General features: G+C 43.0%; 1 protein-coding gene across 8 annotated transcripts in view; it reads right to left on the reverse strand.

The window, feature by feature from the left end:
* Positions 1–25,854, reverse strand: part of KANK1 (KN motif and ankyrin repeat domains 1) — a 193,185-nt gene extending 167,331 nt beyond the window's left edge. For 3 of the 8 annotated variants that reach the window (XM_079927394.1, XM_079927397.1, XM_079927395.1), the window contains exon 1: positions 25,395–25,852. The gene's annotated coding sequence lies outside the window, so the exon portion shown is untranslated. Of the gene's footprint in view, positions 1–25,394 lie in introns of all 8 variants that reach the window. The other 5 variants (XM_079927391.1, XM_079927389.1, XM_079927393.1 and 2 more) reach the window with 4 other exon arrangements.
* Positions 25,855–26,192: the final 338 nt, after the last annotated feature.

Consider the following 26,192-nt stretch of genomic DNA (forward strand, 5'->3'; position numbering starts at 1 on the left):
TAAAAGAAGCAGTTGGTAAATTTACCTACATGGAGAAATGCAACATAATCCAAGTAAAAAAAAATGAATAATAAAGTGGGAACTCCAATTCTTACCAATGATAAGGGACCTATTTCATTTATATATAAAGTGACACAACTTGAAAACTAATAGCCCAATAGCAAATGATACAATAGTTCATAGAAACGTAAATATTGTACAACTGGCTCTTATAGACTCATGAAAAGATATTCAACCTCCTAAGACAAATGGAAATTAAAACCACAGGAGATCCATTTGTCACTTATCAGATTGCCAAAGATTAAGAAGTTTCATAACATACCATGTTGGCAAGGATGCAGAAAAATGTACTTTCATACCTTGCTGGTGACAATTATATATATTAGCACAGCTTTTATGGAAGACATTTGGGGCAATATCTATTACAAGTACAAATGAATACATATCCTTTCACTTGGTAATTCCATATTTAGAATTTTGTCACATGTGAGCAAAATAATGTTTGTACAAAATTATCCCTTGCACCATTGTTGCAAACAGCAAAATCAATAGGAAATATAATAGCCTGAACAAAACATGGGAGTATCTGTAAAAAGAAATACTATGCTGTTGTGTTTAAAATTATAAAAATATAGGAGAAACTGTACCTACATGGAGGAATCTTGAGACATGATTACATCAAAAAGCAAGGTGCATAACAAAATGTAAAGTATGTTATAATTGGTGATCTTAAAGGGGGGAAGAATATGAGAATATACCCACATTTGCTTTTTATATAAAAACAGAGTATTTCTGGAAGGAAGGGCACTTATTGCCTCTGAGGAGGGAATGTGGTGGCCAGTGGCAGGAATTGAGAGGCTTTTTATTTTGCTCTTTTATAGCTTTTATATTCAAGCCATGTATTATTCATTTGAAAATTACTTTTTTAAAATGTCCTATATATAATTGGAATATAATTGCTTTACAGTGTTGTGTTAGTTTCTGCTGTACAATGAAGTGAATCAGCTATATGTATACCTATATCCCCTCCCTCTTGGACCTCCTTCCCATCCCCCACCATCCCACCCATCTTGCATGTCACAGAGCACCAAGCTGAGCTTCCTGTGCTTTACAGCTTGTTCCCACTAGCTATCTGTTTTACGCATAGTAGTGTATATGTGTCCATCCTACAATGAGGTTTCACCTCACACCGGTCAGAATGGCCCTCATCAAAAAATCTACAAACAAATGCTGGAGAGGGTGTGGAGAAAAGGGAACCCTCTTGCACGGTTGGTGGGAATGTAAATTCATACAGCCACTTTGGAGAACATTATGGAGGTTACTTTAAAAACTGAAAGTAGGGGCTTCCCTGGTGGCGCAGTGGTTAAGGGTCCGCCTGCCGATGCAGGGGACGCGGGTTCGTGCCCCGGCGTGGCTGGGCCCGTGAGCCATGGCCGCGGAGCATGCGCTCCGAAGCCTGTGCTCCGCAGCAGGAGGGGCCACAACAGTGAGAGGCCCGCGTACCGCAAAAAAATACATAAATAAAATAAAATAAATAAAAAATAAAAAAAACTAAAAGTAGAGCTGCCACATGACCCAGCAATCCCACTACTGGCCATATACCCTGAGAAAACCATAATTCAAAATGGAAATTACTTTTTAATGCAGTAAAAGGGTTGTGAGTAAAGCTGAAGAATTCAACCCAAAATTGAAAAAAAGAGACAAAGACCTAGAAAGGAGAAGGGGAAACGGTAAGAAAATCAGAGGATTGCTCCTGAAGGATCAACATTTGAAAACAGGGATTCAATCAAGAGAAAAGAAAGTTATCAAAGATAATTCAAGAAATTTTCCAATAAGTGAAAAACATTAAGTTTCTAGACAGGGAAGGCCAGGCCACTCTGTGTCCAGAAAAATCAATGAAAATAGATCAGTTAGACTACTTGGGACAAATAAAAGATACTAAAAGCTTTCAAAGAGAAGGTGGAAAAGTTCCAGCTTTCATAAAAGGCTGGAATTTTAGGAAGCAAGATTTTCAAAGTTCTGAAGAAAAAGGATTTCCAACCTAGAACTGTATGTTTAGCTAAACTATAGAGAGTATGGCAGTGGGGGCCTGGGGTACAACTTAGACACGCCAAACCTCAAGAAAATATATCTCCCGTGCACCCTTTCTCAGAAGCTGCTGGCTAATGCCCGCCACCGAGATAAGCGATCAAGAGAGACCACAAGGAAAGGACACACCACGGGATCCAGGAAAGAGAAATGAAGGGCATCTCTAGGGTAATGGACACACTTTCATAAAGGATGCCTTCAGGAGGAAAGGATCAAACGGCAACCCTGAGGTTTTTAAACATAAAGAGAGGAAGGTTAGGCTTCAATTTGGGGTGAATCAGTAACAGGTGCATAAAGCTAAAAAAGCAATTCTTAACTCTGGGTAAGAAATAGGTGTATTGGGCTTCCCTGGTGGCGCAGTGGTTGAGAGTCCGCCTGCCGATGCAGCGCACACGGGTTCATGCCCCGGTCCGGGAAGATCCCACATGCCGCGGAGCGGCTGGGCCCGTGAGCCATGGCCGTGTGTCCGGAGCCTGTGCTCCGCAACGGGAGAGGCCACAACAGTGAGAGGCCCGCATACCGCAAAAAAAAAAAAAAAAGAAAAGAAAAAGGTGTATGAGGAAGGAAATGTCATTTAAATTACACATCTCAGCTATGAATGATTTTCACAGTCACTATAATCTAAATGTTATATATTAATCCAATTTACAAAAACTATATTTACATTAGGAGGATTTTAGAAAAGAGTGTATGTGAGAAGTTTTAAGTTTTATAGTCTCATCTTCCACAGTATGAAGATAGGAAATAATATTCAAAGTCTGATTTTTAAAAAAATCAAGAAATGACAGAACAAGCATATTTTTCTCAAAATACTGCCATTTTCACAGTCTAAGCCAGTCAGATATCAGCATTTTCTTATGGCTCAACAACATTAGAAGAAAAAAAAATTCTAAGTAGTTTCCTTTAAGGGAAAGGAATCAGGGAGAGGAAAGTAGGGCAGAGAGGTACTATTTTCACTTACAGGCCTTATAGAACAATTTGACTTTTTAAAGTATACAAACACATACATACAAAATGTTAACATTTTTCATAGAGCCAATATTCAAGGTTTTTTACACATGAGAATCAATGATGGGCGAATCTGCACTGCCAATACAATAAAATCCATATTTCAAATACCATCTAAGAACACGCTATGGTTTTTTTTTTTTTTTTTTTTTTTTGTGGTACGCGGGCCTCTCACTGTTGTGTGGCCTCTCCCGTTGCGGAGCACAGGCTCCGGACGCGCAGGCTCAGTGGCCATGGCTCACGGGCCCAGCCGCTCCGCGGCATGTGGGATCTTCCCGGACCAGGGCACGAACCCGTGTCCCCTGCATCAGCAGGCGGACTCCCAACCACCGCGCCACCAGGGAAACCCCACTCTATGGTTTTTAAGTTACTGGTGCTGGTACTGCCCACCAACTCCCACCTGAGGGTTGGGGACACAGACATCATCTGGCTGACCCATTCATTAGGAGAAGCGCCTCAGACACAATGCCAGGATGGCCAAAGTCCTTGAAGGTTTGGCATTTGTCAGGTTTTCTCATTAAAATTAGAATTCCCAGTACTGGTGTGTTTTCCAGTACCTCATTCTCATGAGAGGTGAAGTTAGGGATTTGTGTGGGTTTGGAGGCAGAACTTGACTAAACGCAACTTGAATAGGAAACTGAGGTGATCTGTAGAACCAATGGCTTCGGGTAACCAGATTTTTAAAACAAACTGAAACTACTTATCCTCTGAGGGACAAATCCAATTTGTTAAAAAAACTAGTTGCATGGTTACTAAGGAGTCACTGCGAAATCCCCATTTCCAGCTCTAACGCATAAGCAGCGGCCCCAGGAGCAGGGAAACTGGCACAAGCCTTTGAGGCTTACTCTCCTAGGTCACAGTGCTAACTGACATCACCATATGCCTGCTTAAATGAAAGTACACCGCTTATTAGAAGCATTAACTCAAATTTTGCCAACTCATAAATAATGAAATTCCACAGATTTTTCTAAGCACCTTTGTGAAAGAACTTGCCCAAACTGAAAAGGGTTTTCTCCAAAAACTTTCAAGCAAAACTGAAGTTCCAGGAAGACATTTAGGCCTATGGCTTTGGATACCCCCTAAAATTACTCCCATTTGAAAAGCATGCACTAGGACATTAGTTATGTGTCCAGAATGAACAGCCTCCCGTTAATTTAATCCTTTCTGGTTTTAGCCAACAGTTCCTTTTATTGAACTGTGGCAAGAAATTTTTCAAAGCCCATTCTGTTAGAAATTAAGGTCCTTGGGTTTAAGAAGCAAGAATTTGGAATTGACTGGCCTAAGAGGTAGACAATAGTATCAATAGTTTACAAGTATTAATGTACTTGTAATTCAAATAAAAGCCTACAGAGAGATGGCATATCCAAAGTTGCTGTTTCAGAACACTGATCAAACTAGTAAGTGGCATACTACCTGAAACAATGGTGCTGACCTAGCTGAAAGTTCAAAAGAAAACCAGCTATAAGCTAAGACAAACAAATCTCTTGGACAAACTGTGACTTCTCTGTGAATTCTTATACACCACTCACTCCTAAAGGTTACTTGAAGGGTCTAATAATGAAAGGCATAGTTCTTGTCTAAAAACAAGAAGAACGACAGAGCAACCTTTCAGCAAATGAAGGCTGGGGAGACAGGAAAGGAAGGGAATGACCGTATTATTTTACCTACATACTGAAACACAGAATCACTATGAAAGCTGAGCATGAAACTTAGTTTCTGGCATCCTGGTAGCCAAAGCATAAAAGGAAATACGGGGCTTCCCTGGTGGCGCAGTGGTTGAGAGTCCGCCTGCCGATGCAGGGGACACAGGTTCGTGCCCTGGTCCGGGAAGATCCCACATGCCGCCGAGCGGCTGGGCCTGTGAGCCATGGCCGCTGAGCCTGCGGGTCCGGAGCCTGTGCTCCACAACGGGAGAGGCCACAACTGTGAGAGGCCCGCATACGGCAAATAAAAAAAGGAAATACGATGAGGTACACAACTTTCATGACTGAGGAAAAGAAGTCCCACTTTATCAGGGAAATACTGTAAATGTTTTTCTTTTTCTTTTTAAATAAATTTATTTTATTCATTTATTTTGGGCTGCGTTAGGTCTTTGTTGCCGCGCACGGGCTTTCTCTAGCTGGGGCAAGTGGGGGCTACTCTTCATTGCTGTGCATGAGCTTCTCATTGCGGTGGCTTCTCTTGTCGTGGAGCACAGGCTCTAGGCGTGAGGGCTTCAGTAGTTGTGGCAGGCAGGCTCAGTAGTTGTGGCACACGGGCTTAGTTGCTCTGTGGCATGTGGGATCTTCCTGGACCAGGGATCAAACCCATGTCCCCTGCACTGGCAGGTGGATTCTTAACCACTGCACCACCAGGAAGTCCCTGTAAATGTTTTTCTAACAGTGAACTGAAACATACACTTCCTCCTATGAGGGATTCTGAATGGCACAGCAAATACTCATCAGTAGTTTATTCAAAAACAAAGATCTATTAAATGCCTTCTACTTTTCCAGGCTCTGTTTTAGGAGCTTGATATATATCAGCCAACAAACCAGATAAAGGTCCGTGCCCTGGAGAAGCCCATACTCTACTGGAGTAGATGGACAATAATCACAGTAGGTAAATTACATATGTTATTATGTTATGGGGAAAAGAAAAGGAAGTGCTAGGCAAGGGGGATCAAGAGAAAGCAGATTATAATATTGGACAGACAGTTGAGGCACGGAGATGGTGACATGTGAGCAAGGACACAGCATGAGCAAGCATGGAGATAAGAAGAGCACTCCGTGCAAAGACCCTGAGAGGAAGCACACAGGCACGTCTAAGGAATAACAAGGGGCCAGTGCTGCCAAGCACGGGAGCAAGGCAAGCACAGGAGAGGACATTAGAGAGTTAACAAGGGAACAACCAGGTCAAGAAAGCCAAGGGGTTCACTGTAAAAACTTCTCCTCTTATATAAACAGGAAGTCAAGAGAGGGTTTGAGCAGAGAAGTGTCACATCTGACTTTTGTTTTTAAAGGACCACTGGTGAGAAGGGACTGTAAGGGCAGAAGCAGGGAGACCAGTTATGAAGCTACTGCAATAATCCAGGTGTGGGAGGGTTGGGGGAAAGGAGGAAGAGGTGACAGATTCTGGATATTTTTCTAAGGTAGGGTCAACAGGATTTGCTAATGGATTCGAGGTGGAGTGTGAGAGAAAGGAGAGTGGAGACAGCCACAGTTTGGGGGTTCTGCCATCTATCAAGAGAAGGAAACACCCATTTATGATAAAAACCCTCTAGAAAGTAGGCATAGAGGGAACTTACCTCAACATAATAAAAGCTATATATGGCAAACCCACAGACAACATCATTCTCAGTGGTGAAAAACTGAAACCATTTCCTCTAAGATCAGGAATAAGACAAGGTTGTCCATTCTCACCACTATTATTCAACATAGTTTTGGAAGCTTTAGCCACAGCAATCAGAGAAGAAAAAGAAATAAAAGGAATCCAAATCGGAAAAGAAGAAGTAAAACTGTCACTGTTTGCAGACGACATGATACTATACATAGAGAATCCTAAAGATGCTACCAGAAAACTACTAGAGCTAATCAATGAATTTGGTAAAGTAGCAGGATACAAAATTAATGCACAGAAATCTCCTGCATTCCTATACACTAATGATGAAAATTCTGAAAGTGAAATTAAGGAAACACTCCCATTTACCATTGCAATAAAAAGAATAAAATACCTAGGAATACACCTACCTAAGGAGACAAAAGGCCTGTATGCAGAAAACTATAAGACACTGATGAAAGAAATTATAGATGACACAAACAGATGGAGAGATACACCATGTTCTTGGACTGGAAGAACCAACACTGTGAAAATGACTCTATTACCCAAAGCAATCTACAGATTCAATGCAATCCCTATCAAACTACCAACGGCATTTTTCACAGAACTAGAACAAAAAATTTCACAATTTGTATGGAAACACAAAAGACCCCGAATAGTCAAAGCAATCCTGAGAAAGAAATAGAAAAACAGAGCTGGAGGAATCAGGCTCCCAGACTTCAGACTATACTACAAAGCTACAGTAATCAAGACAGTATGGTACTGGCACAAAAACAGAAATATAGATCAACGGAACAAGACAGAAAGCCCAGAGATAAACCCATGCACACACGGTCACCTTATTTTTGATAAAGGAGGCAAGAATATACAATGGAGAAAAGACAGCCTCTTCAATAAGTGGTGCTGGGAAAACTGGACAGCTACATGTAAAAGAATGAAATCAGAACACTCCCTAACACCATACACAAAAGTAAACTCAAAATGGATTAAAGACCTAAATGTAAGGCCAGACCCTATAAAACTCTTAGAGGAAAACACAGGCAGAACACTCTATGACATAAGTCACAGCAAGATCCTTTTTGACCCACCTCCTAAAGTAATGGAAATAAAAACAAAAATAAACAATGGGGACCTAATGAAACTTCAAAGCTTTTGCACAGCCAAGGAAACCATAAACAAGACAAAAAGACAACCCTCAGAATGGGAGGAAATATTTGCAAACGAAGCAACTGACAAAGGCTTAATGTCCAAAATTTACAAGCAGCTCATGCAGCTCAATATCAGAAAAACAAACAACCCAATCCAAAAATGGGCAGGAGACCTAAATAGACATTTCTCCAAAGAAGATATACAGATGGCCAACAAACACATGAAAGGATGCTCAACATCACTAATCATTAGAGAAGCGCAAATCAAAACTACAATGAGGTATCACCTCACACCAGTCAGAATGGCCATCATCAAAAAATCCACAAACAATAAATGCTGGAGAGGGTATGGAGAAAAGAGAACCCTCTCGCACTGTTGGTGGGAATGTAAATTGATACAGCCACTATGGAGAACAGTATGGAGGTTCCTTAAAAAACTACAAATAGCACTACCATATGACCCAACAATCCCACTACTGGGCATATACCCTGAGAAAACCATAATTCAAAAAGAGTCATGTACCAGAATGTTCATTGAAGCTCTATTTACAATAGCCAGGACATGGAAGCAACGTAAGTGTCCATCGACAGATGAATGGATAAAGAAGATGTGGCACATACATACAATGGAATATTACTCAGCCATAAAAAGAAACAAAATTGAGTTATTTGTAGTGAGGTGGATGGACCTAGAGTCTGTCCTACAGAGTGAAGTAAGTCAGAAAGAGAAAAACAAATACTGTATGCTAACACATATATATGAAATCTAAAAAAAAAAAAAAATGGTTCTGAAGAACTTAGGGGGAGGACAGGAATAAAGACGGAGACGTTGAGAATGGACTTGAGGACATGGGGAGGAGGGTAGGGTAAGCTGGGATGAAGTGAGAGAATGGCATGGGCATATATACACTACCAAATGTAAAATAGACAGCTAGTAGGAAGCAGCCACATAGCACAGGGAAATCAGCTTGGTGCTTTGTGACCACCTACAGGGGTGGGATAGGGAGAGTGGGCGGGAAACGCAAGAGAGAGGAGATATGGGGATATATGTATATGTATAGCTGATTCACTTTGTTATACAGCAGGAACTAACACACCATGATAAAGCAATTATACTCCAATAAAGATGTTAAAAATGATAATAATTTTTTTAAAAGGCTGCTGAGAGACATAAAAGGGATCACAATGTGTGAGAGTTTCCTGTGGGTTTTCTTTTTGTTTTAAATTAATTTATTTTTTTTTGGCTGCATTGGGTCTTCGTTGCTGTACGCGGGCTTTCTCCAGTTGTGGCGAGTGGGGGCCACTCTTTGTTGTGGTGCATAGGCTTCTCACTGCAGTGGCTTCTCTTGTTGCAGAACACAGGCTCTAGGCATGTGGGCTTCGGTAGTTGTGGCTCGCAGGGTCTAGAGCGCAGGCTCAGTAATTGTGGCACATGGGCTTAGTTGCTCCGTGGCATGTGGGATCTTCCTGGACCAGGGCTCGAACCCGTGTCCCCTGCATTGGCAGGCGGATTCTTAACCACGGCACCACCAGGGAAGCCCCTCCTGTGGGTTTTCTTAAACTCTTTACTGTCCCTCAACAATGTAAGCTGAAGACATCATACATCTAATTCCTTAAAAGAAAATAGAAGTTAAAGAAAGTACAACATTCCAAGTACCCAATATTCTGATGGAAATGGTGTGCAAGATCCTTTAGAATTTCATGAATGAGCACTATTTCTCTGTTTTCATTAACAGCTGGGGCAGGCAAGTGCTCAGGAAGAACCTAGATTGCAACATTCAATGTCACCAATCAAGGGTCCACTTGCAGAACAAATCTCAGCATTCTCATAAAAATTACAGAAACTATCCAGACTCTCTTGCCTAAACAGATGGCCCCCAAGTTTATACAAAGGGTGTGAGGGTAAGCATGGAGGAATGACCAAGCTCCCCCAACCCCGACAGAGTTCTGAATCTCTCCACCATGTAGATGGTGAATAACCAATCAAGGCACTAAAGTTCTACATCTCTCCGTAAGTATAATTATAATCTGCCATCTTTCTTTAAAGGGTTCTGATTTTGTATTTTTTAAATAAGACAGAAATTTCCCAGTAAGAATATTAGCAAAAGCTCAGAAATTTCACTTGTGAAAGAAAAATACCAGGGAATATTTACTAGGCCCTAATAAATTTTAGTTTTGCCAAAAGGCCCCATCTCTACCCTTCTCTTGACAGTCTGCCTTTAATTGACTGCCAAGACCATATTAAATTCAGACAATTAAACAAAAGACAATGACCAATAAGAGAGCAGTAACACATGGAAAATCAAGACATAAAAGTCCAGAGAGTAAGAAGAGTCATTTCTTGATTAAAATACAGATCTAGACCCTTGAAAAAACATGAGTGGAAAGTTACCGAATTGTGGGTACAGCTCTGCAGCTCATAAAAGATTAATCAGTTCTGTACAAAAATTAGACACTGTTTTCCACATCTAGGCAGATTTCTGAAGCATAACGTTTTCAAAATAAACCCTGAAATACAGATTTAATCAATTCCAAAAGCTCTTTCTGAATCAGCATACAAGCCATTAAACTTCTTTGAATTAAATAGTTTTCCACTATGGTAGATTACGTTGTTGTTTCAATTATTTGCCACCCTCCCCATAAGAGGATTCTACCTCATATACCATGTGACTTATAGAGTCTCCAGATGGAAGTATTAATTATACTTTCCTACTCTTCTGTTAGTAGGCTTAGCCATGTGACTTGCTTCAACAAACTGGATGTGAGTGGAAGTATCATATAAGCAGAAGCAGTAATAGCCATGAATGGATTGGTCATTTCCTTTCTTACCCTTTCTTACCCCCATGAGATTCTGTCCCAGACTGGGTGGCTCATTCAGCCTGGATCTAGAGCAAAGAAGACCCTTGGAGCAGAGCCATAGCTGTCATGGAATGTGAACAAAAAATTAAAATATGTTATTTTAATCCACTGAGCATCATCTAGTCTAAGCTGAGAAATGAAGCCAATGTTTTGTTTCAAAAAATGTTTCAACGCTCAATGGAATAATTAATACCCAGAGCAGCCTAATAAGGGTGGATGAATGTGTAGGTCTTAGTGCCAGTGAATTTTCATGCTAACCATCTGCATAAGAATATAATAAACTGAAAATAACATCTGCCTTTTTCTAATTAAAGTTTTTACTTTTATAAATATGTGCTTTAGGGGGAAGGGGAAAACTTAAGTTACTTGTTTGACTGACTTTTAGAAGACCTTGTTGAGAACAAGAGTAGGTTCAAAGAAGATAAGGTTCAACAGCTCACCCTTCCACTGGCATGTAATTAATTAATCTCTAACTGATGTGGGGATAAAACAAGAAAATAAGGTTACAAATCTAACTGGCATAACAGTCTCCTAGCAAAACAAGGAAATGTAACTGCCTGAGATTTTATGGGATGTAGAAATCATTCTTTTAAAAGTCTAGGTTAGGTTCATTTTCAACTTTTAGTATTAGTCCCTGCCTGGAAATCTTAACTCACCAGGTATAAGATCTGATGATGCAAATAGTCTTTCAAATGATCAATTAGAATAGAACTTCAGGAAAATTATTAGATCTCTCAAATTTTTTCCTAGAAGGTGAAGAAAAACAATGCCCAAAGTTAATACTCCTCTCATAGCTACTCTGATAAAAAAAATATACATGAATTCACTTAAAAACTTAATTTCTGAAGGAAAAATATTCACCACCACCTCTTGCAAATTTGCGATGAGGTCTTGGCAAGCTAGAAGTCCAGAGAAACTCAGAACACTTACTAAGACTAAGCTGACAGGTTGTCATATCCAGAGGCTGTGGTAAGAGTCTGTTTAATTAGGAGGGAACAGTGAAAACAAGGCAGAGTGAGAAGGTGCCCAGGGGAAGGTCAAGAGCAATTCTAAAGAACTCCACTCAGGCATACACTAAGTCAAGGTTTACAGACAATCCGCAGCTTATCCAAGGGACTAGGAAAGAGATAGTGCTATACTCTGCCTTCAAAAGTCCTAAATCTGGGGGCCCACGGTTCCCTCCTCTGGGGTTAGCAAACCCATAATAGATAATCAGAAAAGCTGTCTGCATTGCTAAGTTCAAATCAAGTTAGGAAAAATAGTTGATACAAAGCTACACCCAGAAGGTGTACATCAGCCTGCATTTGGGAAATTATTCCATAATCGCAAAATAGTACAAGGTAACAACAGCTCCTTCTGCAAGACTAGTTTGTGGTAGAGAAGGCTCCACAAGAAATTAGGGCCAAGCTGCTGGGGTATCCTGTTTGGAGGCAGACCATGACAGTCTGATTTGGTTGGGCGGGAAGAAAGAATTTCCTGGGGACTCTTTTCCCTGCTCCAAATAGTGGTTTGAAAAGATGGAGGAAGCAGATGTTCAGCAGAACATGTGGTAGGATGGCAACCGTTTTCTTCCCACATACAATGCCCTTTTTAGAAAAATCCACCCATCCTTAGCCTTGGCTGCTCTGTGGCTTTTTTTGTTTTGTTTTGTTTTTTTGCGGTACGCGGGCCTCTCACTGTTGTGGCCTCTCCCGTCGCGGAGCACAGGCTCCAGACACGCAGGCTCAGCGGCCATGGCTCACGGGCCCAGCCGGCATGTGGGATCTTCCCGGACCGGGGCACGAACCCGCGTCCCCTGCATCGGCAGGCGGACTCTCAACCACTGTACCACCAGGGAAGCCCTGTGTTTTCTATTTGATCCCAGACTCTCTGACCACAGCTGACTGGAACAACACAATGGTTCCCATTCTAAGAGGGAAAAAGGAGGCATAGGCTAAGCTGATCAGCAGGGAATGAGAGAGGGCTAGAAAGAGTTAATAACCACATGGTACAAAAAACTTAGGCTTGAAATGGGAGGTCATGATAAGCAAGGACTGTGCTTCCATTTTCTACCGCGTGTGAGCTGAAACAGAGAAAGGTGGTCTGTAGAGAAACATCAAAGAATGGTGCAAATGCTAGAGACAAGATACCATGAGTGTCCAAAAGAAACCATAACTTCCAGCCCTAACTCCCCAGTTCCCAGGAAGACTGGCTGGGCTACCATGCCCTTGGGTTTCCACTGGATTCCTTCCTTCCAACAAATCCTTATTGGGTTGGTTGTTGTTCATTTGTTTATTTGTTTTGGTCAAATTTCTTATTGTTGATGTTAGTTTAAGCCAGTTGAAATGAGCTTCTCTTTTATGCAGCCAATAAGCCTTATTAGTTTGTTTTAATTTGGGGCTTATTTATTTTTAAATGCTTGATCTTAATAAACTTTTTAAATTAAAGAAAAACACACATACAGTAAAGTACATAAATCTTAAATATCATGATGAATCTTTTTTTTTTTTTTTTTTTTACAAATGAACATATCCAAGTCATCAGCACCTAGATCAAAGATAGAGAACACCATCAAGGCCCCAGAAGTGCCCCCAAGCCCCTTCCTAGTAAATATATCCCTGTGCCACTTCTGCCCTATTCTGACTTCTGTCGCCATCAAGTATTTTTACCTCTTTTTGAGTTTCATATAAATGAAATCATACTATATATACACTTATTTCTGAATTCTTTTACTCAATATAATGAGATTCATCATGTTCTGTGTACCAGTAGTTTGTTTTTACTGCTGTGTAGTATTTCATTGCAGAATCATACCACACTTCATTTACTCAATCATAGATATTTGGATTGTTTCTATTATGTTTCTATTATTCCATTATAGAAACAGAAATGCTTGTAAATGTTTCTGGTGCACATATGCACTCACTCCTGTTGGGTATACATATCTAGGAGTATAATTACTGAATCATAGGATGTAAGTTTGTTAAGTTTTATGGGTAAGTACAAATAGCTTTCCAAAGTAGTTAAACCAATTTACATATCTATCAGCAGTGTATGAGAGTTTGAGCTTTTCTATATCTCCATTTGGTTATCAGGATTTTTTTTTTAATATTAGCCATTTGGGTGGGTATGTATTGGTATTTTATAATAGTTTTAATTTGCATTTTCCTGATGACTGATGATACTGAATGCCCTTTTGCTCATTTTAAAAATTATTTTTTGTTTTTCTTACTGATTTGTAGCTGTTCTTTACATATTCTGGACAAGTTTCTTGTTGGATATATGTTATGACAAATATCTTCTACTTTGTGACTTGCCTTTCTTTGCACTCTTAATTTGTACTGCTGAACGGAAGTTCTTTATTTTAGTGAACATGAGAACAGACAAAATAGTACATGTTGCTGTGAGAAACAGATCCAACTCTCAGGGTCTACAAATACACTGATTTAAGGAAAGTTGACTAGTTAACTGAATGGGACCCAGCCTTTGCATAGGCCCTGTACTATAAATACAGTGTTACTATCCTCACTTCCCCCAAAACTTCAGCTACAAGGAATCACCAACTCACCGGGTAGTATGCCCACAGTTTATCAAGGGTACTTACGTATCATACCCTGGAAACATTGTTATAAATGGTGAATGGTTTGCACCACCAGCCCTTAAAAGTCCCACAGCATGCTTCCAGCATAGCTCAGCACAATCAACGATCCAGAGTATTCCCCAGAAGAGATGTTCAGAGCACAAACCTATGGTACCAAGAACATTTTTCTCCCCATCCCAGTACCCCCTGAGAAAAATATCCCAACCTCAACAGCCCCCCAAAGTTACCAGGAATCCTATTATCCTCAACAGCCTGTGAAAGTTTCCTTGGCCTGGGGCAGCAGAAGGTGCAACAGGCTTCTCCAACGATCAGATTTCAAGGAAGCTTGGGTAGGGCTCACACGTCTATTACCTCATTGATCCTCACAGCTCCTCTGTGTGGCACCTCTCATTATCCCCATGTTACAAGCAGAGAGAGGTTATTCTGCTCAGCCAGAACTGTGGAAGAGCATGCAGAGAAGGGAGAAGAGCGGTGGCGCTACATGCAGTTGGGGTTTCCTACTGGACCCGGGTCCCTGAGTCTGCCTCTGCCTTCTTACTTGCTCCCAGGGTTCTTCTTTGATCTACTGTGTGCCACCTGGGATCACGGCGCTTCCTCTGCTTCTCCGGCCATAAGCAAACAAGATAGCTCTTTTGAGATTTTTGGTGCCAGGGAGATTTACAGTCAGGAAATACTATATTCTAAATGTTCCTTCCTTTATCTTACCTCTCTTCTCCCTCTTCTCTCTCCCTCCCTCCCCCCCACACCAAGACACACGTAAACACCATGGCATGATTATATTACTCTTCCTTTTCAGACACACAGAGGCAAAAAAAACAAACAAGCAAAAGCAAAAAACATGCCTGGCAGGAAGCAGTAGACTTGAGACCCTACAGCCCAAGCTCCTAACCACTGCCCTTACTGAATCAAGTCCCTTCAATGTAACCCATCCAAAAATAAAGGTTAGGAAATGGGGAAGAGATGGGAAAGGAAAAACTGCCCTGGGTCATTGAGGGTCAAGTAGAGAAAAGGAGATGCTTAGAATGATACAGTTTCCATGAATTCAGCACTCACAACCCTACCTGGGACCTAGGCTAAAATACATACATTGACATGTGACGAACAGCTTGAAGTCAGGACTCAAATGAGGTCAACTGATAAGCAGGTGATTTGGTCAACTTGGATGTGATGCCAGAGGTTTACACCACCTTCTCTTTGAAAGAGAAAGTTCCCAAGAAAATGATTAATAAACTATAAACTTCAAGCCCTTAGGCAGTATTTCCTCCTTTTACTGGCAAAGGTGAAAAGTGCAGGAAAGTGACAGTTTTTTCCCATTGTACTAAAGGTACTTTACTGAATCTTTCTGGGCTGGCTAAGAGTCCTCAAGGACTTCTTACTCATTCTTGACTTCGACAGGTGAACCACTGGCACACCACTCCCAACAAAAGGCAGAAATGAGTCCAAATATAGCAGCCCTCTATTTTTGAGTGAGAGATACTTTGGTTCTCTAGAAGATGTGAAAAAGCTATGTGAGCACAAGGGATTTCACCAAAGAAAAACCAAGTCCTTCCAGTTAGCTTTTCCTGGTTTCCAAAGAGTAGCCTTTTGTTTCCTGAAGTTGGTTATAATAAACAAATGAAAGAAACAGTTCTCTTTCTCTATTAGCCTAAAACTGATTAAAACTCTCCTGGAAAAAAAAAGAGTCTACTGAATGTGGGGAGGATAACTTATAGTACTCTCAGGCCTCTAAGTTCATACATACAGAAGAAGGTGTGTGTGAAGAAGAGTGCTAAGAATCAACACCTGACTCACATATACACCTGGCAGCTGGGGTCAAATCTTGTTAGCACAAATCTCTTTACAACCAAAATGTTTAAACTTCAACTGATGGAAGCATGAACTTCCTGATCGCCTGCAGGATAGGTTACCATTCAGTGGGCACCTAAACCACTATAAAAACTGATGAACTGATAACCCTCATGCAGACCTGGCAGCCTTAGTATGCCACTGATGAAAGTATACACATTCAATCAACAAATACTGCTGAATGCCTACAAAGTGTAACTTAGTCACTCCCCTCCTACTTGGCCACTCCACAAAAAGCCCCTTGTGTTCCTCAAGGCAGTGTCTCCACACTGTGTCCCCCTCCCACATGGCTGTCATTCTCAACATGATGAACGATTCTCAGACCCCAGTCGACAGCTGCAACTTTCTCCTTTCCAACCTCCCCCAAATAAAAACATATCAGAACACAAGTAAGTTCATATGACTTTCATTAGAGAACTAGCCTTGAATTCTCTCAACATTAAAAAAAAATTAAATATACACAAACTTTCATCACAGTGAACTATTTGAGTTGCTTCTCCCAATTGTGACTGAAACCCGGCCAGGGCTGAGAAATTCTGAGTTGTTGTAAGTAAACCTCAATCATTTCTCTCCCAGCCTTCTCTCCATGATAAGGATTCAGCCAACTCTCCTCCCACTCCTGAGTCATAATTCTAAAGGAGAGCAAAGGGTGACGTCTCCGAAAGACAGAGAAGTCTTATTCTGCCCTCAAGGTCAGAAGCCTGGATTCTCCAAATACCCTTCAGGTTATGCCTCACAGGATTTAATCTTGCCGCCAAGAAACCAAACAGTAGCCACAAATACCTTAGAAGTATTTAAGACCAATAGTGTCTAAATAGTGTCTATCCCTTGGTCAGTAATACCCTTAGAAATATTTAAGGGAAGACAGAACATACTCACTGAGGAAGTACAGAGCCAGGTTGCATTCTTAAAGAAGCATACAATCCTTAAGAAGAAACAATTGAGAAGATAAAACAGGTGCCCTAAAGAGAAGCAGAAGGATGAATTTCAAAAGGCCAACAGAAAATAAATCAAAATAAACTCAAGCCCACCAAATCATATGTTAAGTTTCATCAAAACTACTTATTTCATTTTCTAGGAAATGGCAAAAACTTTCAGCATGGACACTGAAGCTTCACAATACCCAGCTTATCCCTGTGTGGACAACCTCTGTTTTTCCTTTAAAAAATTATGTACCAAGGGACTTCTCTGGTGGTCCAGTGGTAAGGAATCCACCTCACAATGCAGGGGACGTGGGTTCAATCCCTGGTCAGGGAACTAAGATCCCACATGCAGCAGGGCAACTAAGCCTGCATGCCACAACTACTGAGCTCGCGCACCTCAACTAGAGCCCACGTACCGCAAACTACAGAGCCCATACACCCTGGAGCCCACCCTACAACTAGAGAAGAGAAAACCCGCATGCCACTACAGAGAAGCCCATGCGCTTCAGTGAAAGATCCCGCATGCCTCAACCAAGATCCCACGTGCTGCAACTAAGACCCGACGCAGCCAAAAATAAATTAAATAAATAAATATATATATATATATAAAATAAATCTTAAAAAAAAATTATGCACCAAGAACTCAACTCTTCTTTTACATTTTCATGTGGAAATCTAATTCCTGGCCAACTACAGAGCATGACCCAGGCAAATTCCCCTATAAAAATTTCACAGTGAATAGCAAAAATCAATAGATTGATTTAACAAATTAGAAAAGCTGAAAGAGTAAGACAGCATGAGCAAAATTTCAGTCTTTAAATATACTGAATACTTTAATTCTCAGAACCAGTAGAGTTTATTCACGAATTTCCACTCTTTAAACTTTTATTAGTAGTAAATCTCTTGAGATGCGTCTCCTACCAATTAAAAGAAAAAAAACTCACAAGAAATGAATTATACAGCATGGAAAAACAGAAAAGCCAGACTAGTTAAGAAACTGATATAAAGTCTCAATGAATTCTTTCACTGGCCTACCTTTCCTATCTCACTGTGCCATAAAACAAAAAGAATACGAGCTCTCTTTGAGGTGCTCATCTTCATTAGTCATCTGGGGAATTCAACAACACACATTTACTCGAATGGCTAAAATAAGACAACAGACACTAACAAGCATTGACAAGAATGTAGAGCAACAAGAACTCACATACCACTGTTGGCAACATAAATTAATAAAACCATTCTGGCAGTCCCTACTACAGGTGAACTGTGTGGCCCAGCAATTCCACTCCTAGATACTTATCCAACAGAAATGTATACATAGGTTCATGAGAAAACATGCACAAAATTGTTTATAACAACACTGTTCATTATTGGTCCAAAACTGGAAACAACCCAATGTACATCTCCAGTAGGATGGATAAACAGTAGTACATTCACACAATGGAATACAATAAGCAATGAAAATGAACAACCCATAGCCACATAAGACAACAATAGATCAATCTTACAAATAGGACATGGAGTGAGAGAAGCCAGACACAAGAAAGGACACACTCTGTGATTCTATTAAGTTCAAAAATCTGACGAAAGTAATCAATGATATTAGAAGCATATCCTTTGGGCTACAGTAGTGACTGGAATGGGGTATAATACAAAGATGATCAGCTTGGGTCTATGGTTCTATTTGGGGAAGGGAGATGAGCGAGTATTTCATAGAAAAGTGAGTCATAACATCACATAATAGGGACAATTCCAGCCCCTAAAAAGGGCTACTCTTAAACACGTATTTTTTAGAGGAAAGAGCAGTTCTGTTAAGAATAATACAAAAGAGAGGGAGAAGGGAAGAGGAAGGGAGAGGAAGGAAAGGAGGAAGGATGAATAAATTCAGGCTTGATTTCTACCTAATTATTTTTTCATATTTTCCCCAAGGTCAAAGGGTGAACAAGTCGGAATTACCAACAGAAATCTGAACAAATGTAGCCAAAAATGTAATGCAAATATCAACAAATTTACATTCTTGCCTCTAATCAAGCCGAAAATTAGATAAAATAAATATCAAAAGGAGTTTTAACTGCAATATGCAATAAATGTAAACCAACAAGAATAGAGGTTCTTCTTGTGTGCTTCTCAGGGGATTAGATAATTATAAAAATGTATTAGTATGTCTCCTGAGACTAAACTATGCCCCATTGGTCAATTCCATTAACTAAATGAATTTTTTTTTTTTTTTGGCTGTGCCGAGTGGCTTGCAGGATCTTAGTTCCCTGACCAGGGATTGAACCCGGGCCCCAGCAGTGAAAGCGCCAAGTCCTACCACTGGACCACCAGGGAGTTCCCTAAATGAATTTTTTAAAAAAGGAAAAAAACCACCCTAAAACAGAGCTACAGGGTTCCTGAAACATATAACTCTCTCCAATTAACTGATTGCTTCTGTAACAAAAGAAACATAAGGATACTTATTTCTGACAGGTTTTCCTGGGGTATACATCCATACACAAATATCCAGCTCAACAGTATATCTGTTTTAAGCTTCTTCATCAGTGAGAATATCATTTGCTTCCAGCATTCATACTTCAAATGCAAAACTGAAGAAAGGAAAAGGCAAACGAGTACCTGAGTTTAGAAGCCAAAGAGAGAAAATAAAAACTGCGGGATTATGTCACCTGCTCTGCTCACGCAGAGTACATGCTCAAGGCAATTCACACGCCTAGTGGCTGCAGTGTTTTAGTAAGAGCCTCATTGTCAGATGTCCCCCACTGAAGACAGTTCTGTTATTCTCCTTCACTGCCCCTCCCAAAGACACACACACACACAAACACTCCAACAAACGTGAGCGTTCCACCTGCCATGGCCTTGTCAAGTGTGGAACACGTTATTTAAAATTATAAAGGTAGGGACTTCCCTGGTAGCGCAGTGGATAAGAATCCACCTGCCAATGCAGGGGACATGGGTTCAAGCCCTGGTCCTGGAAGATCCCACATGCCGTGGAGCAATGAAGCCCGTGCACCACAACTACTGAACCTGCACTCTGGAGCCCATGAGCCACAACTAATGAGCCCGGGGGCTGCAACTACTGTAGCCTGTGTGCCTGGAGCCCGTGCTCCACAACAAGAGAAGCTGCTGCAATGAGAAGACTGCACACTGCAACGAAGAGTAGCCCCCACTCGCCGCAACTAGAGAAAGCTGGCGCACAGCAACGAAGAACCAATGCAGCCAAATAAATAATTAATTTTAAAACAATTATAAAGGTAACTGAAAAGAGAACTAAAATTAATAAAATAAAAATAATATGATATCTAATAAATATTGGGAGGCAAAGGGGAGAGGAAGAAAAGAGAGGTGGGAGGTAATACAAATTCCAGTTCTTCCTTAGCAGGGAGTTAAGAGCTATTGTCAAATTTGTGAAACAAGTGTAGACTGTGGCAGGTTTAAAAAGAAGGCTGCACATGCTTTGACACTCTTCCCACCAAGTGGCCAGTCTATGTCCTCTCCCCTTGAGTCTGAGCAGGCTTTGTGACTGATCCAATCAACAGAGCTTGCTGAAAAGGAAGTTATGTAACTTCTGAGGCTGGGTCATAAAAGGGCAAGAAGCTTCCAACTCCTTCACTTGAGGCACTCATAGCTCAAGTTAATTGTGTGTGTCCTCTTGGAGGGTGTTTTGGGATGAGATTAGCATTTTAATTGGTAAAGTCTGGGTAAAGCAGATTGCTCTCCATAACATGCGGTCCTCATCCAATCAGCTGAAGGCCTGAATAGGGCAAAAAGATTGGCCTCCCGGAGCAAGGGGGAATTCTCCAGCAGACTGCCTTTAGTCTTCATCTGTAACACCAGCTCTCCTGGGTGTCCAGTCCACTGGCCCACGCTGCAGGCTTTGAAATCACCGACTTCCAAATGTGTGAGCCAATTCCTTATGATAAATCTTTCTATAAACATATATACATTCTACTCTTCTGTTTCTCTACAGACCCTGATTAATACCTGGAGGAAGGTGATGGCCATGTAAGCAGTGCAACTACCTTGGGCCAACATGCTGAAGCTGCCATGTGTAGGCACTCTAGTCAACAGTTAATGCTGAGCCCAGTCTGTCAGCCAACCCTGCCAAGGCGCATGGCACGGAAGCAAAGCCTTCCTGGACCCTCCAGACCAGCCCATTCACCAGGTGTGTGCAATAGAGAGACCTCAGTCAACACCACAAGGAGGAGAAGCGGCCAAGCCCTGCCTGAATCCTTGACCCACAGGACACATAATACCATGAAACAGTTGTTCAAGCCACTAAATTTTAAGTTAATTTGTTCAATGATAACAACCAAAAGTACTAAAAACAGACATAGTTGAGCTAGGATCAGAAAAGAGTAATGGGTTTTAGCTTTCATTTTAAACCCTTCTTTGTTATTTTCATTATTCTTACTATGTACAAATATTACTATAGAAATTTAAACAATTATAAATTAAAGAAACAACAGCAAATATGTTTAGCACTTACTGTGTACCAGGCAATCCTCAACGTGCTATGTGTTTTAACTCATTTAATCCTCATAATAACCCTGTCAGGGGAGTGCTTTTTATTATCCCCTTTTTATAGATGGTAAGTTGAGACACAGAGAGGTTCAGTAACTATATGAAAGGTCACACAGCAAGCAGCAGCACCTAGATTCAAACAGGCCAGTCTGGATTCAGAGCTACAACATTTCCACAGAGATCACCAGGCTGGTTCATAATCACGAACCACTGGATGAAGGGCACAATCTCAAATTGCCATTCAGCTGGGTCTCTAAGCATGTGACTGACAATGCTATCATGTGTCAAGCACTGCTGGACTTCCTTGCTCCTTCAACAGCCATGGCCTAAACTGCAATGTCTTTTACTCTAACCCCCATCTAAACACATTCTTCAAGGCCCAATCTCCCTAAACATCAACCAGATCTCTCTACTTGGTGATAATTTCCCCTACATTTCCAATGAGCCATTTATATCAGATATTTCCATCCTTCTGCTCCTATTCAATTCTGTATCCTTACATCTCCCCATCTGCTATGAACCATATGAGGGTCTTAGTCTCTGAATTCCCCCCACCAGGGCCTTGCATAAAATACAAATGTAATTATTATTTATTAAAGTTCATTGATATTGGTTTATTCTAAATGAAAGTTGGTGGAGCAGCCTTCACCTTAGAGGAATTTTCACTGAATTTTATTGGAGAGGAAAGAGGGAGGAGAGGAGTTAAGCACAATTCTACTCCTGACTACATCCCCTATACAAATGTGTACTGTGTATCAAGCCATGTAGTAGAATGTTCACAGTCACACTAGTCCCCACAGACAAAATTCGGAAACTACTCAGATGCCCATCAACTCTAGAATGGATAAACTGTGGCACAGCCACACAATGAAACATTGGACAGCAATGATAATGGCCGAAATACAGCCACATGCAACAACACGGCTAAATATCACAAACATAATTTTGACTAAAGGAAGCCAGATACCAAACCAAAACGAAAACAAAACCCCCCACGAAAACATACTGTATGATCCCATGTGTATACAGAGCATGAAGACAGGCAAAACTAACCGATAGCTGGGACAGTGGTCACCTCTGGGGAGACAGTGTGACTGGAGAAAGGCAAGGCAGTGCTCTGTTTCCTGATCTCAGTGCTGGTTATAAGTTTATGCTCACTTTGTGAAAATTCATCAAATTGTACCCTTAAGATTTATATGTATGTTATAGTTCAACTTTAAAATTACTTTTTTAAAAAAGATGCATAAGCCAAGCCACCCATGCAACAGGCATAAAATATCCTGTAACATTTGAAACCAACTTGACTTCACCTGATTGGAGGGCAGAAGAGAAGCACGGTGGTTGTTGTGTAATTTGGATAGCTTCAGCTCTGCTCACTAAAACGTGATTTTCAGGGCTTTCCTGGTGGCGCAGTGGTTGAGAGTTCGCCTGCTGATGCAGGGGACACGGGTTCGTGCCCCGGTCTGGGAAAATCCCACATGCCGCAGAGCGGCTGGGCCCGTGAGCCATGGCCGCTGAGCCTGAGCGTCTGGAGCCTGTGCTCCGCGACGGGAGAGGCCACAACAGTGAGAGGCCCGCGTACCGCAAAAAAAAAAAAAAAAAAAAAAAACGTGATCTTCAGAGCGTGCACAAATAGTCCAACAAAATGCTTAAGGGTCCGAAATTTTTGAGATTCCCCTTTGCTGCTTCTGAATCTGCTCACCCTTCTCCATTTTAACAGACCTCAGCTCCCACAAGTACTCCCCTTTCAGCCTTTCTCCAACTCCTTTCCCCAGTTTCTTGAATTTCCTCCAACTAGACCCTTTCCCATCCTCCTCCTCCACCTCAGACCAAGGGTTAATACATGAGCACAGTAGCTCATAGGGCTATTTGAGAGCAGGTGCTGATACTCATGAAATGAACCCAAGTCTTGAATGTATCCATTCTAGTGGCCATTTATATGTGGTTTCTTTCTTTGGGGACAGTGGATACTTTAAAACAAAACTAACACCTCCCCCCAAAACACATACACAAAATAGAACTCGCATTTGCTGAGGCAGAACCTCAACTGGAATTATTTGTGGACCTGGCAAATCTAAAGTGTGAAAGTGCCCCAAAGCACTGGCGTGCCCTACCTACAGGGATAAAATGCATTCCTAACTTGTGTATTTTTTATTATTAACTTATTTATTCATTTATTTATTTTTTGGTTGCGTTGGATCTTCGTCGCTGCGTGTGGGCTTTCTCTAGTTGCGGCGAGCGGGGGCTTCTCATCGCTGTGGCTTCTCTTGTTGCAGAGCACGGACTCTAGGCGTGCAGGTTTCAGTAGTTGCAGCATGTGGGGATCAGTAGCTGTCGCTCGCGGGCTCTAGAGCGCAGGCTCAGTAGTTGTGGCACACGGGCTTAGCTGCTCTGCGGCATGTGGGATCCTCCTGGACCAGGCATCGAACCCGTGTCCCGTGCATTGGCAGACGGTTTCTTAACCACTGCGCCACCAAGGAAGTCCCTAACTTATGTATTTTTAAAGGAGGCAATTATTCCTCTACTGGCAGCTTCTCCTCCATCCTTAGACACTGTAATCTCACCAGAGGACAGCCCATTCTTAATATTTCTTCCATTGCTCAGCAGCAGCACCTTTCCCCAAATCTACTAACTGAAAAAGGGCCGAAGTTAATAATCTCAGTTTTCTCATTCAATTTCTATCTTGGGAAAGCTTCACTTTATAATGAGGGAGTGAGAGGCTGGGGGAAGGAGAAATGGGGAATAACTGCTTAATGGGCACTAGGTTACTTTTGGGGGTGATGAAAATGTTCTGGAATTAGACAGTAGGGACGACTGCACAACTGTGAATATACTGAAAAAAAAACACCGAATTATACTCTTTAAGTGGGTAAATTTATGGAACGTTTATCATATCTCAACTTTTAAAATAAATAACATGTGGGAGTGCCCAACTTTTTTGTAGAGAAAGTTGGATGAAAGAAGCAACTAGCAGATGGACAGCTAAGTACCACCTAAAAAGCAAGGTGAATACACTCATGAATTAAAAACGAGGAAACTGGCCCTGATTTCCATCCAGCTCAGAGGTGGATGGGATGAAGCTGGGGCAAGAAAGTGCACAACCATAGATCTGGATGATTAACCTTCCTTGTTAGTCTCAGGGCTCCCGTCTTGATATAGCGTTTCATTAATTCGACGAACCTCCGTAGAGACGATGTGCAGAGAGCGGGCGCTGGGGGACGCCATAGATTGTTTTTAACGCTAACTTGCCAAAGCCCTCGTCAAGTCACCCCCGCGCAGCACAAGTTCTTGCTGACTTGCAGGACCCGCCGCGAAGAGTTGCCTCCGAAAGTTCCCCGCGGACCCAGGTGGAGAAGAACGGTCAAGGGGAGGAGACTGCCGTGGGCATGGAAGGGGCTTGGAAGAGGGGGAGCGTTGAGAGAACAAGTCTGCTTAAGGGCGCTCGCACCCTGCCTCGACACGACCACCAGAAGCTCACGCTGTCCCGGCCGGGTTCGACTGGCCCCGGAGGCCCAGAGCTCCCGAACTCCTCCCCCACCGCCCGGCCCCTTCAACCCTGGCCGGAGCCATCTCGGAGTCCGCTGAGGGCGACCGGAGGCCACCTGCCGCTCCGCGACCGAGGAAGAAAGGGGTCGACCGCCACTCCCTCCTGCGGAGCGGAGCCGAAAACTTCCAGGGGAGACGCCTCGGAGAGCTCTCTCAGCCTACCCGGGCTAATAAAGGACCCGGGGACACCCAAGGGCCGTGCGTCCCGGCCTGAGAGACGCCCGCACCCTCCCGCCTCTCAGCCCGGCCCGGACTTTCCCGCTGCCCCAAAGCCGCGCGCGCCGCGCTCCCATTCCAAACCCTCGAGCCCCGCCGCCGCAATGCGCCGAAGACGGCGGACCGCGGGGCCGCAGCAACCTCTCGGACCCCGTCCCTAGGCCCGTCCTGAGGCCGCCAGGGTAACCGGGCGAGCGGGAGCCTGCGGGGGCTGCCCTCCGCCACCGGCGCGCGCCAAGCTGGCCTGGCTGAGCGCGGAGACCGGCCCGGGGCAGGGGTCGGAGACCCGAGCCCCCGCGCTGACCCGCAAGAGAAAGGGGGCGCAGCGCAGCCCTCAGCTCCACTCACCTCCAGTAGCTCCTCTCAACCTGCGGCACCCGGTCAGCCTCTCTTTTCCTCGCCCGCGGCTCCCGGACCTCGGAGGAGGGGGCGGGGCGGGGCGGGGCGGCGGAGGGCGGAGCCTGCCCAGCTCGCAAGCGCCAGAATTAAACCCCGAAACGTTCTGGAACCACCTGGGCCCCGCTGCTACCGCAAAAGCGAGATAGTCGGAGACCCACAAGCCTCCGACTCCGGGTGGGAAACGACTGTGGCTGCGTCCCGGAGAGCGACGGAGGCACAGCTCAGGCCTGCGAAACCCCAGTCGGCTCCCGAGACCTCAAGGAACCCCGACTCTCGGCGGCACTCTCTTTGTACCCCGGAGCCGGCCGGCGGGCAGACTCCAGTGCGCCTGCGCGCCGCTCCAATTCCACCAGGCCCACGAGGCACCTTCGCGCACCTCCGCCGCCTCGCCCAGGCCCACTGGCTTCGGCACCGCGAGAAGCAAGCAGAGCAGCTCCCTCCGCTCCGGCACGCTCCTGCTGCCTACGCGTGTTTACTTTCCTTCCCCGAGGGAGGGAAAAAAAAAATCCATCCCCAGTGAGACTTGCGTCAGATCGATTCTATCATCTCTGGCCCAGAGGAGTACCTGGACGCGGGAGGCTGGCACGGTTAACACCCCCGCCTAGCACCATTTACTGCCCCATCCCTCCACTAAGAAATTGCTCAGTGGGTGTCGGTTTGTTTCCAGGCCCCTGGTGAGAGCGGGACTCTGGAGCATTCAGGGATCTGGTTTCCTGCAGGTGCCTGAGCGGGACAGTCTGTGGACCG

This window comes from Stenella coeruleoalba, assembly GCF_951394435.1.
Source record: "Stenella coeruleoalba genome assembly, chromosome: 7".
Lineage (NCBI taxonomy): Eukaryota > Metazoa > Chordata > Mammalia > Artiodactyla > Delphinidae > Stenella > Stenella coeruleoalba.